The sequence below is a fragment of the Ascaphus truei genome, chromosome 10 (genome assembly GCF_040206685.1).
Source record: "Ascaphus truei isolate aAscTru1 chromosome 10, aAscTru1.hap1, whole genome shotgun sequence".
NCBI lineage: Eukaryota > Metazoa > Chordata > Amphibia > Anura > Ascaphidae > Ascaphus > Ascaphus truei.
This window is the reverse complement of record NC_134492.1, coordinates 38,077,518-38,092,061: the sequence shown is the minus strand read 5'-3', so window position 1 is coordinate 38,092,061 and position 14,544 is coordinate 38,077,518. Positions and strand designations below refer to the sequence as shown.

Sequence of the window (14,544 nt, the reverse complement as noted above, 5' to 3'; positions counted from 1 at the left end):
GTCCATCACTTATTTAGCAAGCACACAGTCCTTCTGTGTGCATCAAGACATAATTTTTTCCTCAGGTCAGCCCAGTTGTGGGCTAAGGAAATCTCTGGTCTGTTCTCCTCCTCCTTATTTCAGCCCAAATGTGAGCTAAGGAATCTCTCTCCTGTTTCTCACATCGGGCTTTTCTCAGAGTCCTAGTCAGCCAGGTGGAGTCTGGTGGATTGCGTGTGTGCAATTGTATTTAGAGGCAGTTTCTCTCAAACAGTGACAAGTCCCTGTTACAAGGTTAAACAAAATGTCATATTTTCACCATATGTCTATTATAAATATTGTTACACTAATAACTGATCTTTACCAACACTAGCTATGGATGAAAAAAATATTCACATCATTGTATTTTAATTTAAATTGTATCAATCTGGTATTCAACATGGTGCAATGTGTCACATGTATGAAGCCTTCTTACATACAGCACACACTTTTATTAAGGTTTGTATAACTTTTTTGCACTAATATTTTGACATACAAAACATTTCTAATGTGATCTGTGTACAAAGACCCCACAGACCTCCACAAGTGTCAACAAGCCAGCTACATACTGACAATGCTAGCTGGTGCTGAGAATAACAGAGGAGTAGAGATTCTCATTACAAGCTGCCCGGGGGAGGATGCTCTGCTGCTAAATATAATTAGCTCTCTCTAATCTCCAGAGTATCCGCTCTACAGGAAGGGACCAGGGGCGAAGCAGGGCTAATGAGAAGGGAGTTTTTGGAGATATTGAGAAGAGGATAGATGCACAGAGAGATGTGCATGAAAGAAGAAGAAAGTAATGAATGAGGCTCGAACGCAGCCAGATATCTCCCACATGGAACAGATATGTGATGCGTTCGCAGACCAGGCACTGCAAGGTGTGACAGAGCTGTGACCGGTGTGAAAGACGCTGCAATGTTTGTCTCACAACAAACACGCGTGAGAAGCCGTGAGCAGTGATAGACGCTGTAAGTTGGTACACAGCTGGAGCAAAAGTGGAAGACAATGACAGACATCAAGTTCTGGGACACATATGTGAAGATGTGACATAGCTAGAACATGTGCGAAGCAGTGAGAGCCACTGCAAGGTGTGACATAGCTAGAACATGTGCAAAGCAGTGAGAGCCACTGCAAGGTGTGACATAGCTAGAGCAGATGTGGGAAGCAGTGAGAGCCACTGCAAGGTGTGACATAGCTAGAACAGATGTGAGTAGCAGTGAGAGCCACTGCAAGGTGTGACATAGCTAGAACAGATGTGAGTAGCAGTGAGAGCCACTGCAAGGTGTGACATAGCTAGAACAGATGTGAGAAGCAGTGACAGCCACTGCAAGGTGTGACATAGCTAGAGAACATATGTGAGAAGCAGTGACAGACACTGCAAGGTGTGACAAAGCTAGAACAGATGTGAGAAGCAGTGACAGCCACTGCAAGGTGTGACATAGCTAGAACAGGTGTGAGAAGCAGTGACAGCCACTGCAAGGTGTGACACAGCTAGAACTGATGTGAGAAGCAGTGACAGACACTGCAAGGTGTGACATAGCTAGAGAACATATGTGAGTAGCAGTGGCAGACACTGCAAGGTGTGACATAGCTAGAGAACATATGTGAGTAGCAGTGACAGACACTGCAATGTGTGATATAGCTAGAACAGATGTGAGAAGCAGTGACAGCCACTGCAAGGTATAACATAGCTAGAACTGATGTGAGAAGCAGTGACAGCCACTGCAAGGTGTGACATAGCTAGAACAGATGTGAGAAGCAGTGAGAGCCACTGCAAGGTGTGACACAGCTAGAACTGATGTGAGAAGCAGTGAGAGCCACTGCAAGGTGTGACACAGCTAGAACTGATGTGAGAAGCAGTGACAGACACTGCAAGGTGTGACACAGCTAGAACTGATGTGAGAAGCAGTGACAGCCACTGCAAGGTGTGACACAGCTAGAACTGATGTGAGAAGCAGTGACAGACACTGCAAGGTGTGGCACAGCTAGAACTGATGTGAGAAGCAGTGACAGCCACTGCAAGGTGTGACATAGCTAGAGAACATATGTGAGAAGCAGTGACAGACACTGCAAGGTGTGACATAGCTAGAACATATGTGAGAAGCAGTGAGAGCCACTGCAAGGTGTGGCACAGCTAGAACTGATGTGAGAAGCAGTGACAGCCACTGCAAGGTGTGACATAGCTAGAGAACATATGTGAGAAGCAGTGACAGACACTGCAAGGTGTGAGATAGCTAGAACATATGTGAGAAGCAGTGAGAGCCACTGCAAGGTGTGGCACAGCTAGAACTGATGTGAGAAGCAGTGACAGCCACTGCAAGGTGTGACATAGCTAGAGAACATATGTGAGAAGCAGTGACAGACACTGCAAGGTGTGACATAGCTAGAACATATGTGAGAAGCAGTGAGAGCCACTGCAAGGTGTGGCACAGCTAGAACTGATGTGAGAAGCAGTGAGAGCCACTGCAAGGGATTATGAAGCTAGTCAGACACTAAAGTGATACACAGTTACAGAAAATGGCTGCAAGGCATGACACACATAAGGACAGACACTACTAGAAGCAACATTTCGCAGTGCCTGAGATGTGCGATACAGTAACAGAAATGCAGCACAGCCTTAGGTCTGTATTATAGCAAGTGCTTGCGCGTGTGCATGATGTTGCGCATACGTGTCGCGCGTTTTGTGCATATAGGTCAAACGATGACGCGCGCGACTAGGAGGCATGGCCATGACATCACGAACATAGGCCTCACTGTGATTGACTCACAATGTCACGTGGCATGGCAGCCACTCGAAAATACAAATGTCTTTGTATGCACTGTCATAGGGAGACAGGTATTTATCATTGATGCGCGCACGCGCTTACTGTAATACAGGCCTCTGGTCGCGCTCATGGTGACGGCACGGGCGCGCATTACCGTGCGCGCCCCCGTGTGCACTCCTGCAGCCCCAGCTATCTGTGCACTTGGCTGCAGGAGATTGGGGAGGCGATCGGAGGCGTGACGGAGGCGAGGCAAACATGTCACGGACGCGTCACAGAACTGGTTCGCCCTCATTGGCTGAAACCCTTTCACGTGACACTGTCACACGACTGCAGCCTGAAAAGACAAATTTACTTGTCTCGACGCACTACATCGCCGCCAGTACCTACCTTCAATAAGAAAGCATAGACGAGACCTGAATGTGCGTGCGCCTCGCACGGACGCCCCCACCATGAGCGCGGCTTTAGAATTCGTCACCAGTGAAACACTGCTTCAACCACTGTATTAATCTCCCTCTAGTGTTAGAGTAGAGAACTGCGGCTCATGAACAGATGTGTGAAACTTTTGATGGATTTTGCAAACCAGACAAAAAGCCTGGTTAGAGTTTCCAAGCGATTCACCAATCATTAAGTCAATGTGCATTGCATTTTCACTTAACATGCAAATGTGTACTTTCTTTTAAAGCCGAGACTGTAAACTAGGCACACACCACTATCTGGCAATATTATGCTGAAAGCTTTAACCTGACAACATGATTAGCCCATTGGCACATCTCAACTCACAATAGCAGCCCCTGCTGCCTGGGCAGGAGGAAGTCTGTTCCATAAGCAGAAACCCTTTAGCTCACAGTGGGGATGGGGGAGGGAGGGGGGGGGTCATTCATCAAGAAACTGCACTCCATTTATTAAGGGAAAGCATTCCCATTGAAACCAAAGAGCTTTTCTTGATTGCTAAAGGTAGGGCACTGTTTTTTCACCAGTATTTCCCTGGTTTGCAGCCAGGAGACTTTTATAAATGATCCCCGGGGTGTATAAACTCAAATACTTGAATAGATACCCGAGCACGTACAGCGGTACCCAGTCTGTCAATACAGCAATCCCAGCATGCATTTCACATGGAGGCAGCATGTGGTATCCATGCTCAGAGGCAGCTTGTCGCGGCCTGTTCTCTACCAGAGAGATTCGCTCCCAACGTAGATTCCACATGTTGCAGCGTGGCCAGCAAAGGGGTCAACTTGACATTTATTAAGATCACATTTCAAGCTAAACAAGAGAGTGATGTGACGCATAGAGCTTCACTCAGCTCCCATCCAAGCCCTTCTCAACGCCCATTATAACCAGGCTGCAGATGTAATCTGTGCCACTGGCCAAGCTGCTATCCCAGCTATTAAAGGTTTGCTACACTACTCACAAATGATGGGTTTATCACAGCATGAATGGGCCACAGACCAAAGTCTCAAAGCTGCAAAACTGAAGCAGCAAACGGCAACAGATTTCTAGAAACAAAAATCCTATTGAAAGTAATGGGGTTTTGTTTCTTTTCAGTGCTATTTTATGAGCTCCATTTTATACCAGCTATGCAGCTGGGAGAGTCTGCTACATAGCCCCATTATACAGTTAGACCAATGGTACCAGTTGAATCTGATCTGAATGGGAGTCTCTTACATTCAGTGGATTAAGCCATTCATTCTGTTGCTGGCCCATTCGACACTCAAGGGGTTAAAGCGACTTGACAAAAATTGCTAGGATCTTCAATGGCAGACAGAGCATTACAATGGGAGAAGGGGTGTTAAAATGTACAGGGTGTACAGTATCTGTGCGTACCCCTTTTTAACTCCTCTAAGCACTTTATTAAGGAAAGGATATCTTTTCATCTTATTTAATATTCTAAGAAATCTCAGCCCCTCTCTCATTCTATTTACTAGGGAACCCCACCCCCCCCAAAAAAACTAATGGTAACATTGTTAAGGAGTTAAATCTTGGTTCATTGTGCTTTCCAAAACATCTAAAGTATTGTAAACCATCTTGAACGTTTAAAAGTTTTTATTTACAGTACATTTTGTTTCCTCCCCTACAATGATAATGCAATCAAAGACGGGCCAGCTCAGGAAGGACACTTCTCAAACCAGCAGGCAGAACATAAAGGAGCAACTCCCGCGCCTCACCTTACATTGTTCACAAACACATACAGGACAATTTTCAAAATTGATTTAAACGCTTTTATTGTATGATTTTTTTTTTTACATCAATCACTAGGATTTAATAAATGAAACATAGCGCTGTCATTAGTTCATGACCCGGGAGACTGCGAGGGAGCTCCCCTCCCCCCTCTATACCCAGTAACACAAACCCCACATACATAATACATAAATAACGTCAAGGCAAGGTCTGGGGGTACAAGGCCGCGGCTTTTTATTTAAACATTAAATAACCTGGTAAGTGCTACCCCTGCCAGAGCGCCCGCTCATAGGGGAAAGGCCAAAGGTACTTGAACCGATGGCCCGTAACTCTCAATCTTGGCCCACTTGGCCGCCCTGTTGATGCGATTGGCCCCCGGAACTCGCGTTTAAATGAGCCCCGCCCACTCACCACTTCCAGCCCCACCGTGCTTTCCCAAGCATGGAGCACTGTCTGGCAAGGATAACCACACTAAGCCCCCAACTGCTTCCACCTACAAGGATTTTTAACCCCCTTAAACTAGCCCTGTACTGCCAGACCCTCTTAAGCCTTTCTTGCATGGTATTGTTAAATAAATCAGACCCAATGATTGATAAACGTACCCCATCGGCCCTAAACAAACCGCTAGTAACGGAATCAAAGTCAGGATGGCTTAGTACCCAAACCCTGAACTGTGACATGAAACTTCCCATCACCCTATTAATCTTCTAACTTGTGCACTCGAAGGCCTATGCAACCCGGGCCCCCTGCATATTTCCCTGTGAACGAATGTCAGCCCAAACGATCTGCACCACTCACCAGCCCACATGGATTTGGGCCAAATCCCTTTTCATTGCCCATACCAGATCCACCGAACGCACCGCCGCCAAGTCATTACTCCAGACATGGAGAATCAAGATCTGCGGAGGTCTCCTGTCCTGTGCCAAAATGAGCAACTGGGGTAGCAGTTGTACCCACCACAGACTCCTGCCTCCCCACCAAAATACCTCTACCTGGTCCCTGCGCAATCCCAGGCTTCTCCCGTATGGACGCACGGCTGCTCGCTTCTCTGCCCAGTGAACAAGCGAATCCCTGACGATCCATACGTCTCTAGCTGTGAAACCTGGAATGGTATAACAAGGATCAGCCTGCCCCCCTATACCACTGCGGCCTTGACATAAGATTGATACCAGTCTGACTCCCAGCACCCGATTCTATGTATTACCTCGGCTTTGGCGACATCAGTGCCCTCACTGTAGCCACATTGTCCATCTTGTTCCCTGGCAGTCCTTTATTCCCTTCCGACCACACTGAGGCTGCAGGGGCCATCTTGGTCACTGGTGTCCTGCCTAGAAAGAGACAGAACTTCCTTCAGGATGTCACCAGAACATTGTTCCTGTTTGTTCCTGTCTGGTCCCTGTGGGTCTTCACCATGCCTAGTTTCCATACTGTGACCCCGACCTTGCTCGTTTGCCACCTGTCTCGACTCCAGCCTGTGACCCTGACTATTCTATTCTCGATTCAGGACTCTATCTCTTGGTTCAGGTCGGTGATCTATATCCTATCTCAGCCTTGTGGGTGGCTTCCTGTTTAGAGACGAGCATGGTTACCCTTTTTCCTTTAGAGTACGGACATACATTAATTAGGCCCTTTCCTCTGAAACGTCTAGCCCCAACTTCCATGACAACTCCTGATACTCGTGCCAATCAGCCACATATACACCCCACGTACTCGGAGCCATGGAAGCTTGCACCAAGCCCATCATGGGACCTTCCCCAAGTCCCACAACTCTACTGTGCATCGCAGGCCGATTAGCTCTGCCTCTGGTGCCAACCGCCACAATTCTGGCAGCTGTAACCGGGACAAAACATCAGCAATGGTTTTAGCAACATCCAGGACATGCCGCGCTTTAAATGCTTAAGGCAAGCCAGTACAAAGCTGCGAAACAGAACCAACATGGGAAGGGGGGGGGATGGAGGAGCGGGGGGGTGAGGATTACGGACGCACGCCTACCCCGCGCTTCCTCTCGCGCAGCTCTGCGCACGCATGGGGCACCTTCAGCCCATACTCCTCTCCTGACACGCACAGCGGGCATGCACGCAGCAGTGACGTCACCTGACACCGCAGACTCGGGTTCCGCCTCCAGATTGTGCCGCATGCTCCCAGTGCGCAGCGCGCGCACATGACATGTGCACCTCGCCCCCAAGCTCCGTGGCAACTACATCATCAGCTGATACTAACAGCTGTACCTGCTCATAGGCTGGAACCTATCACAGGCTTCTGTGGAGGCCACGCCTCTGCTCCACCCCCCATGGGGATTGGCTAATGAGCCACTGGCACTTTGGCTGAGCATAGATTGTGTTACTCTGTGTTGGCCTCTGCTGATCCTGTCTTGTCCTTGTCCTGTTGCCTTGCTTCCTAGATTAACCCCTCGTGTACTGACCTGGCTTGCCTTTGACCACCCGCTTATCTGGAATCCTGAACTCGGCTTTGAACTTCAACTACCCTGCTCTCTCCAACTCTGACCTTGGCATAGTACCTTCCACGCTCCGGACCTCTCCTGCACTGAACCTGGCAAGTATACAACTACCCTGGCCTCTCCACTCCAGACTCTGCTACAAAGACTATCCTACACTCCGGACGTGGTCTCTGTGTCTGTGGCTGGTGTTTACCTATTCCCATCTCAGTACCGGGGTCTTGTCCTGTTTGTGATGAGCACAGCGTAACGGGGGGGAACACGACCCAAAGTTATTCACTGCCTCCACTACCCCCATGTTCTCTTACCAGAAAATGACCTCCTTGTTGGTAAATAGATGACCCCACGACCTCACTGCCATCAACAAAGGAAATAATTCCAAGAACGTCAGGTTCTTGATCAACTGGGTTTCGGCCCATCAAACAGGCCATCACTCGGCACACCACGTCACGTTGAAATATGCCCCAAAGCCTACCGACCCTGCTGCATCAGTGAAAAATTGCAACTCTGCTTTAGATGATGGCGGGCCCCTCCAAAGACTCCGCCCGTTGTATGTTTTTAGCAATTCAAGCCAATCTGTGCAGATTTCAGTGGGGACCCGAATAAAGTGTTTCAGGTGTCTCACCCCCACCGTCACCGCTGCCAATTGTCTTGAAAACAACCGGCTGTATTCCAAACGGACCGAGTAGATCTCGATCCCCAGAAAGTTGAAGACACTCGTCGAACCTACGTTTTTCTCATCCACCAATGGGACTCAGAATTCCCGTGCCATTGCCAAAAGCTCAATCAGCCATCTGGCGCACAAATCGAGCCACCTGTTTCCACAAACAGGAAGTCGTCCAAGTAATGCATGACTCCCGCCACCTGCAACCTGTTGCACACCACCCACTTGAGAAAAGTGCTAAATGTCATGAAATAGAAAAAAGACAATGCACAGCTCATAGGCAGACGTAGGTCAACAAAATATTGCCTGTCCACCATGCAACCTAACAGGTGGAAGCACTGTGGGTGCAACAGTAACAAACAAAAGGCGGGTTTAATATCCAACCTCTCCAGCAATGCCCCTCACCCCATCCCGCCAACCAATGCTGCCACCTGATCAAAGTTTGCATAACTGACTGAGCAGAGCTGCCGGTCAATTCACGGATGAACCCTCAAGGTAGGACATGTGATGAATCAATCTAAAATCCATGCCACTTTCTTGGGAACAACTCCTAATGAGGAAATCCTCAAGCCAGCAGAGGGTGAATGGAAAGGGGCCCGCCATCCTCACTGATTCGACTTCCTTCAGCACTGTCTCCCTGGCTATGTTCCCATGCTCCCTAACCGGTTTTTGGTTCCGTTCCCACTTGTGATCCCTTCTGTACGTCAAATAGAATCCAGAACCCCTCCAAGAACACGGGCAGTAGTAGCCGGGCCGCCTCCCTATTGGGGTACTTGACCAGCCACGACGCCATCGTTTTAATGCTCACTTGAGAAGCTGCCCTTCTGACCAGCCTGCTTTGCTGCTCTCCCAGCCCCATGCCTCTAGAAACACCCCACAGGAGAAACAGTCATGCTGAAATTGGTAGCCCTAAAATTTACATTGGTCTTCATTGAAGGCCAATAAGCTCCATTTTTACTATCTACTGGCATGCTGGTGCTATCCCTGCTGACGGCCACTCCACAAACAGGATGCTGGCCTGTCTGTTATGATTAACTCAATTCAGAGATCCATTTCCTTCGTGTCACACGACATCTGTTTCCGTAACACCATTTTTTATGGAACTGTTCACCATAGGCCCTCCAGCCGCTATGATTACTGTATGCAAAACCAATCATATCTTGGTATTTAAATAAGGCAGAGGATAAGTGGGGTGACTTTTCACCGATCACACTCGCGAAGATCGAAAAGACCTGCAGCCAATTCTAAACATTTTGTGGAAAGAGGTGTCCCTCCACATCCTTTTATTGGCTTCTCCCTTCTTGGAAGATCTCACTAGTGCTTCTCTATAGCCTGGCAGCAGAGATGCAGTAGCAACTCGACATATTCTCCCACCCAAAATTTTTTCTTCGTCTCCGTTAGCAGATGCATTCCCAGAGGACTGGCGTGGCACGTGTACATGTCCTTAAAAGACACATCCACCACCTTGGTGTGTCTGCCGCTCCTGCCAGCACAACCAGCTGCACACTCCCTATTGCTAGCAGCAGTGTTGCTGCTGCCCCTGCAGGAGCCAGACTTGATATAACTAATTGCACCACGAGGGCTTGAAGCACGTCCCTCAGAATTGTGGCCAGGCTCAATGCCCCTGCCACATTAACCTCCTCAGACCACACCCCTTGCTGGACTTGCACAGACCCCCCAAAGCCCACCATGTCAGGGGCCACCTGCATCTATGATGTCACAGCCTGTGCCACTTGGCCCCTTGCTTGACCTGGACCACCGAGGCCCTGAGCCAGCCATTCCATCCTTACTGTGGGTTAATGCAGCCCAGACCCAGCACCCACCTCCTGCGGACCAGCCCCAGGGGAAAGGGGGAAGCTTGGGGGAGCTGGGGGAGAAACCGGCCTCAAAGCCCTCCTCTTACCCCCATCCATTGTTTGTCCTGCTACGCTCCTCTGTAGCCCCGTCTAGGCTCTCCTGCTAATTGCCGGCAACTTCAGAGCAGCTCTCGTGCCAGCTGTCTGCTCCAACGTGACCCGAACCTCAGGTGGTGTCACGTAAGGCCCACAATGCCTCCCCTCCTCCGTAACCTCCAACAGCCATGCAGGGCGGCATCGCCAGCCTTCCCAACTACATACTATCCTTTGCGCCTTTTCACCTGGCTTTGCCCCGCTTACTCCTCTGCTCCCGCCGTTTAACCGGCGGTGTCGTGGCTGCTCGATCCACTTTCCTCCAGTACATCTGCGCCCAGCAGCCTGGATAGCTGGCGCTGGAGTCACCCTTCCTCGTGGCTCAGTGCTTCAGCCTGTAGGCTGTTGACTAATTCCGCGATGGACATCCTGGATTACTGGAAGGGCACAGACTGACCTCTCGCCCTTGCCCTGCTCCAGTATAACCTCCCTGGGAGGCAGGCCAGGGAGGATGCTGTCGAACTGTAAGAGGGGAACCTAGTCCCCTGGTGATGATGACCTGCACTGAAGGCTCAAGGGTGCTTTTTGGTCCTAGGTATAACGTTTGAGTCCCCCTCTTGTTTTCTGAGTTATCTGTTAAAAGAGATCACTTTCTAATGGTGATGTAAAGTATCAATGTAATTATGGAGCAAAACTGACAAATATAACATGTTCATCTTGTGTCTCTTAGCTTCAATATATCAAGACACTTTCGCAGAGGTTCACCAAGCTCTGATAAAGGGTATCAGATTTTGATCTGGCAGGTAATGCAGGGATTAACATGGATGCCCATTTTCGGAGATCAGTGAACCCTCCGCCACACTTTTTGTTTCAATTTTGCTCTGTGCGCATATGGTTGCATGTTCCGCAGTGTCAACAGGAAGAAATAGGGAGCAGTTACATGACGCGCCATTATGAGATGTAGAACATTTTTTATTCACAATGCATTATTTTGTATCTTTTACTAGCCTGGTCTGAAGTGGAGTAGACTTCCATGGCTCTGATTTGGCATCAGAGGCAGGAAAATGTTCTTATACTTAACGCAGATGCAAGCACAATATAATACAATGTGTCAAAGCAATCTTTTCTTTATGAATTCTTTATGTGGATACTTCATCTATGTTCAGCTTAATGCAGCATTAGAGGATTATACCATTAGATGTCCAATTATTAAATTTTTATTATACACCAACTATTAAGGGATTGCTTACATTTAATTGGTTTGTTGTACAATAAAATTAACTAGTGGAAGTATGTATTGCGGCTAGTATGTGACAGACATATCCAGGATAGCCACAGGTGACTGGAATTGTACTATGTGCAGAAGACGACTGCACTCTGGGACCACATTCAGTTCTAGAGCTATCAAGGGAAGCAAGGGATGTTTTGGGAACTTGACTAAGGGGTTTTGAGGCTGTCTTAGGACTGGCTCCCACATGGCTTACTCTGGATGCGTTTTTATTCACAGATTTCTAATGGGAAAGAGAAGTCGTTGAAAGTAATTTACACAGAGAGCAGGAGGGAGGCTCCTCTCACCAGCACTGCTGCTGAAATTCGGGGAGGGGAGCTGCAACACCCCTGCTCCCCTACCTGCAGCCCCAGGTCTAAGACTTATACTTGAACAATTAGTCACCAACCATAAAGACAAGTCCAACTGTGGTCACATGTGATGCTGACTAATTGCTGCTGTAAGACTTGAGCGATGGCTCAGTTTCACTGTTCAGGGTCAAAAATGAAACCGTAGAGGAGACGTGTTTAATGGGTTTATACCTTTACTGTAAGAGTGGCCAGAGCAGGACGTTGCTGTCTGTTCTGGCAGCAAAGGGGTTAAATCCATGTGACTGATAGCTTTAAAAATAATTTCCCATACATATTTACAAATATTTTTTCCCCTGGGTTTTGTACACGTTACCCCACTTTTACTACAACCCCACTATGTGTCTCTGCTTGTTGAGCCACACCTGACCTTTGCTTCAGCAGATAAAGGACCATCTCCTTCTCGTGTGTGGTCCTTGAACAGACTCACTCACTGGAAGACATCCACACCCACTTTAGTATCAGTGGCATCTACCCATTAAGATGTCATTTTCGCCCCAAATTTGTTTCTTTATCGATGGTAACAACTTTGCTTCTCCTGTCAGATTAAAACAAACTGTTTTAAAGAAATATATAAGATGACAGCTAACTCAATCTGAAAACCGGTAAAGGGACTTCACAAGGGTCTGTACGATGTTTGGGAGACACTATCTGTAGGGAGATTACTTTGTGTCTTTGAAGAACTGTCTTTCACTAAAACCTAAATGTTACACAGAATGAAACGTTGGGGCCTATGTACTAAGCGTCGCAAACCACTTTTGGGGCTCACCATTGGCTACTCCATCAGAATACAAATTTGTTTTTTCCCCCATTTTTTGGGGCGACGCAGAAATGGACTGAGATGGTCATACAGATGCAAGTGTTATGTGCTAACAGAGAATGTTTCTCTGCATCCAAGAAAAGGGTGAAGGGTGTCAAGAGTCCACCAAGTTTCAACTTGGCATAAACCCTAAAAAGTGTTTTTATATAGTTAGCGCAGAATTTCATTGCTCTGTACCAACCAAAAATGTCTTTGGAGCAGCACGGATGTTTCATCATATAGGTTAACAAAATATATTATGTATACTATACTATATATATAGTGGTCTTTTTTATATGTATTTGTTTTTTTATATGTATTCAGGGTTTTTTATATCTATTTTTTTATATGTATTCAGGTTTTTTTTATATGTATTTGTTTTTTTATATGTTTTTAGGTTGGTTTTATATGTATTGGGGTTTTTTTTTTATTGATTGTATTTTTATATATGTATTTGTTTTTTTTATATGTACTGGGGAGGTTATATGTTGGGGTTTATATATATATATATATATATATATATATATATATATATATATATATATATATATATATATATATATATATTGGGGCATCTATATATATTGTTTTTTATATATGTATTGAGGGGGTTTATATGTATTGGGTAGGTGTTTTTTGTATTTGTTTTAAAATATATATATTTGGGGGGTTGTATATATTTGGGGGGTGGGGATTTTTTTATGTATTTGGGGTGGGGTTTTTTGTATTTATTTTGTGGAGGGGATTGTGTGAGGGGGGAATGAGTGTTAGGAGGGGGATTGAGTGAGAGTGGGGTAATTGAAGAAAGGGGGGATGAGTGAGGAATGAGGGAGTAAGAGTGAGACGCAGGGGAGAGAAATACATGTAAGGAGGGGCAGGGCAGGGATTGAATGAGAGTGGGGTAATTGATTGAGTGGGGAGAGTGAGAAGTGAGACAGAGGGCAGAGAAATACATGGGAAGAGGGAGGGAAATAGAGGGGGCTTGCGAGGCGTGAAATGGGGGGGGGGGGGCTCGCGAGGCGTGAAATGGGGGGGGGGGGGGCTTGCGAGGTGTGAAATGGGGGGGGGGGGGCTCGCGAGGTGTGAAATGGGGTTCGCAACTCTCTCCTGCCGGGTGGCCCAGTCAAAACTGTAGTCCTTGTCCCCGGGAAATGTGTCTGCGGCCCTGGCAGTCAGTGCGGCCGTCCTCCTGGTATGGACACCCTGCCTCTCCACCAGCCTGCAATGCATTTTATCTGCACTATATGGACATGGCGTCCCCTTTTATTTTACTATGTCTACTAGACCGAATCAAATTGTGTATTTTAACATATACTCATCTCTCCATTGCTATTTACCCTCAGGGCACCGATCGTAGACTGTCCAGGACAATAATGATTTATTTAATCTACATCACTCATTTCTCATGATTTTGGTGTTCCATCGCCCAATTTCACCTCACCAGGATTGACTAGCGAGTGCACGCAACTGGGGGGCTTCTCTACTGCCTACACTCTCTGTAGAGGCTTCTTTGGCATTGAACCCTGCTTTATTGTACCCCACAAGTGTATTATAGACTTGAGCAGCATGGCTGGAGGTTTTAACCCATGCAAAGCAATGCATTACAGGCTCATCTGGCTGTGAATGGGTTAACACCCCCCCCCCCCCACCTCCATCATATCTATCCCTAGGTTTCAAGAGAACTTGCACATTCTTTCTCCTTCTTCTTGGGATGATTTACTTGACTAGTTCAAAGTCACTGGATCCCTGTGAAAATTCAAGCTCCCTGCGCTGTCTCACTTTAGTCTTCTGTTGTTTCTGTTGTTTATTTTAATAGCTCTGCCAGTCTCTTTGTACTGTATCCCCCGGATATGCTTGAAAAACAAAATTTGCATATCAATGTATCATTCCCGCGAACAAATCCTAATTAAATAATAAGTAAAATAAATAAATATACAGTGTCTCCTGCCTCTCTGCAACGACCTGTGTAATCATTTACTTTCACTCCACTTAATTGCTCTGCCAGAAGAATTAAATTACAATACTTACTTCTGTAAGGGTGGATGCCAATTTAATTTTGTAAGAGGACCATAGGTTCCTTTTTTATAAGCTGCTGACATCCTTCTTTACATACTAGTGCCCTGAAATAACAAGCACTTCATCCG

The 14,544-nt window shown here is 47.0% G+C and overlaps 1 protein-coding gene across 4 annotated transcripts in view; it reads right to left on the bottom strand.

The window, feature by feature from the left end:
* The window catches only part of TNR (tenascin R), a 171,403-nt gene that overhangs the window by 71,641 nt on the left and 85,218 nt on the right, over nt 1–14,544 (bottom strand). The window contains exons 3-4 of one of the 4 annotated variants that reach the window (XM_075616652.1): nt 6,163–6,286; nt 5,945–6,060 (exon numbers count right to left, since the gene is read on the bottom strand). The exons of 2 other annotated variants lie outside the window; for them this stretch is intronic. The gene's annotated coding sequence lies outside the window, so the exon portion shown is untranslated. The remainder of the gene's footprint in view (nt 1–5,944; nt 6,061–6,162; nt 6,287–14,544) is intronic. One more of the 4 variants, XM_075616651.1, reaches the window with a different exon arrangement.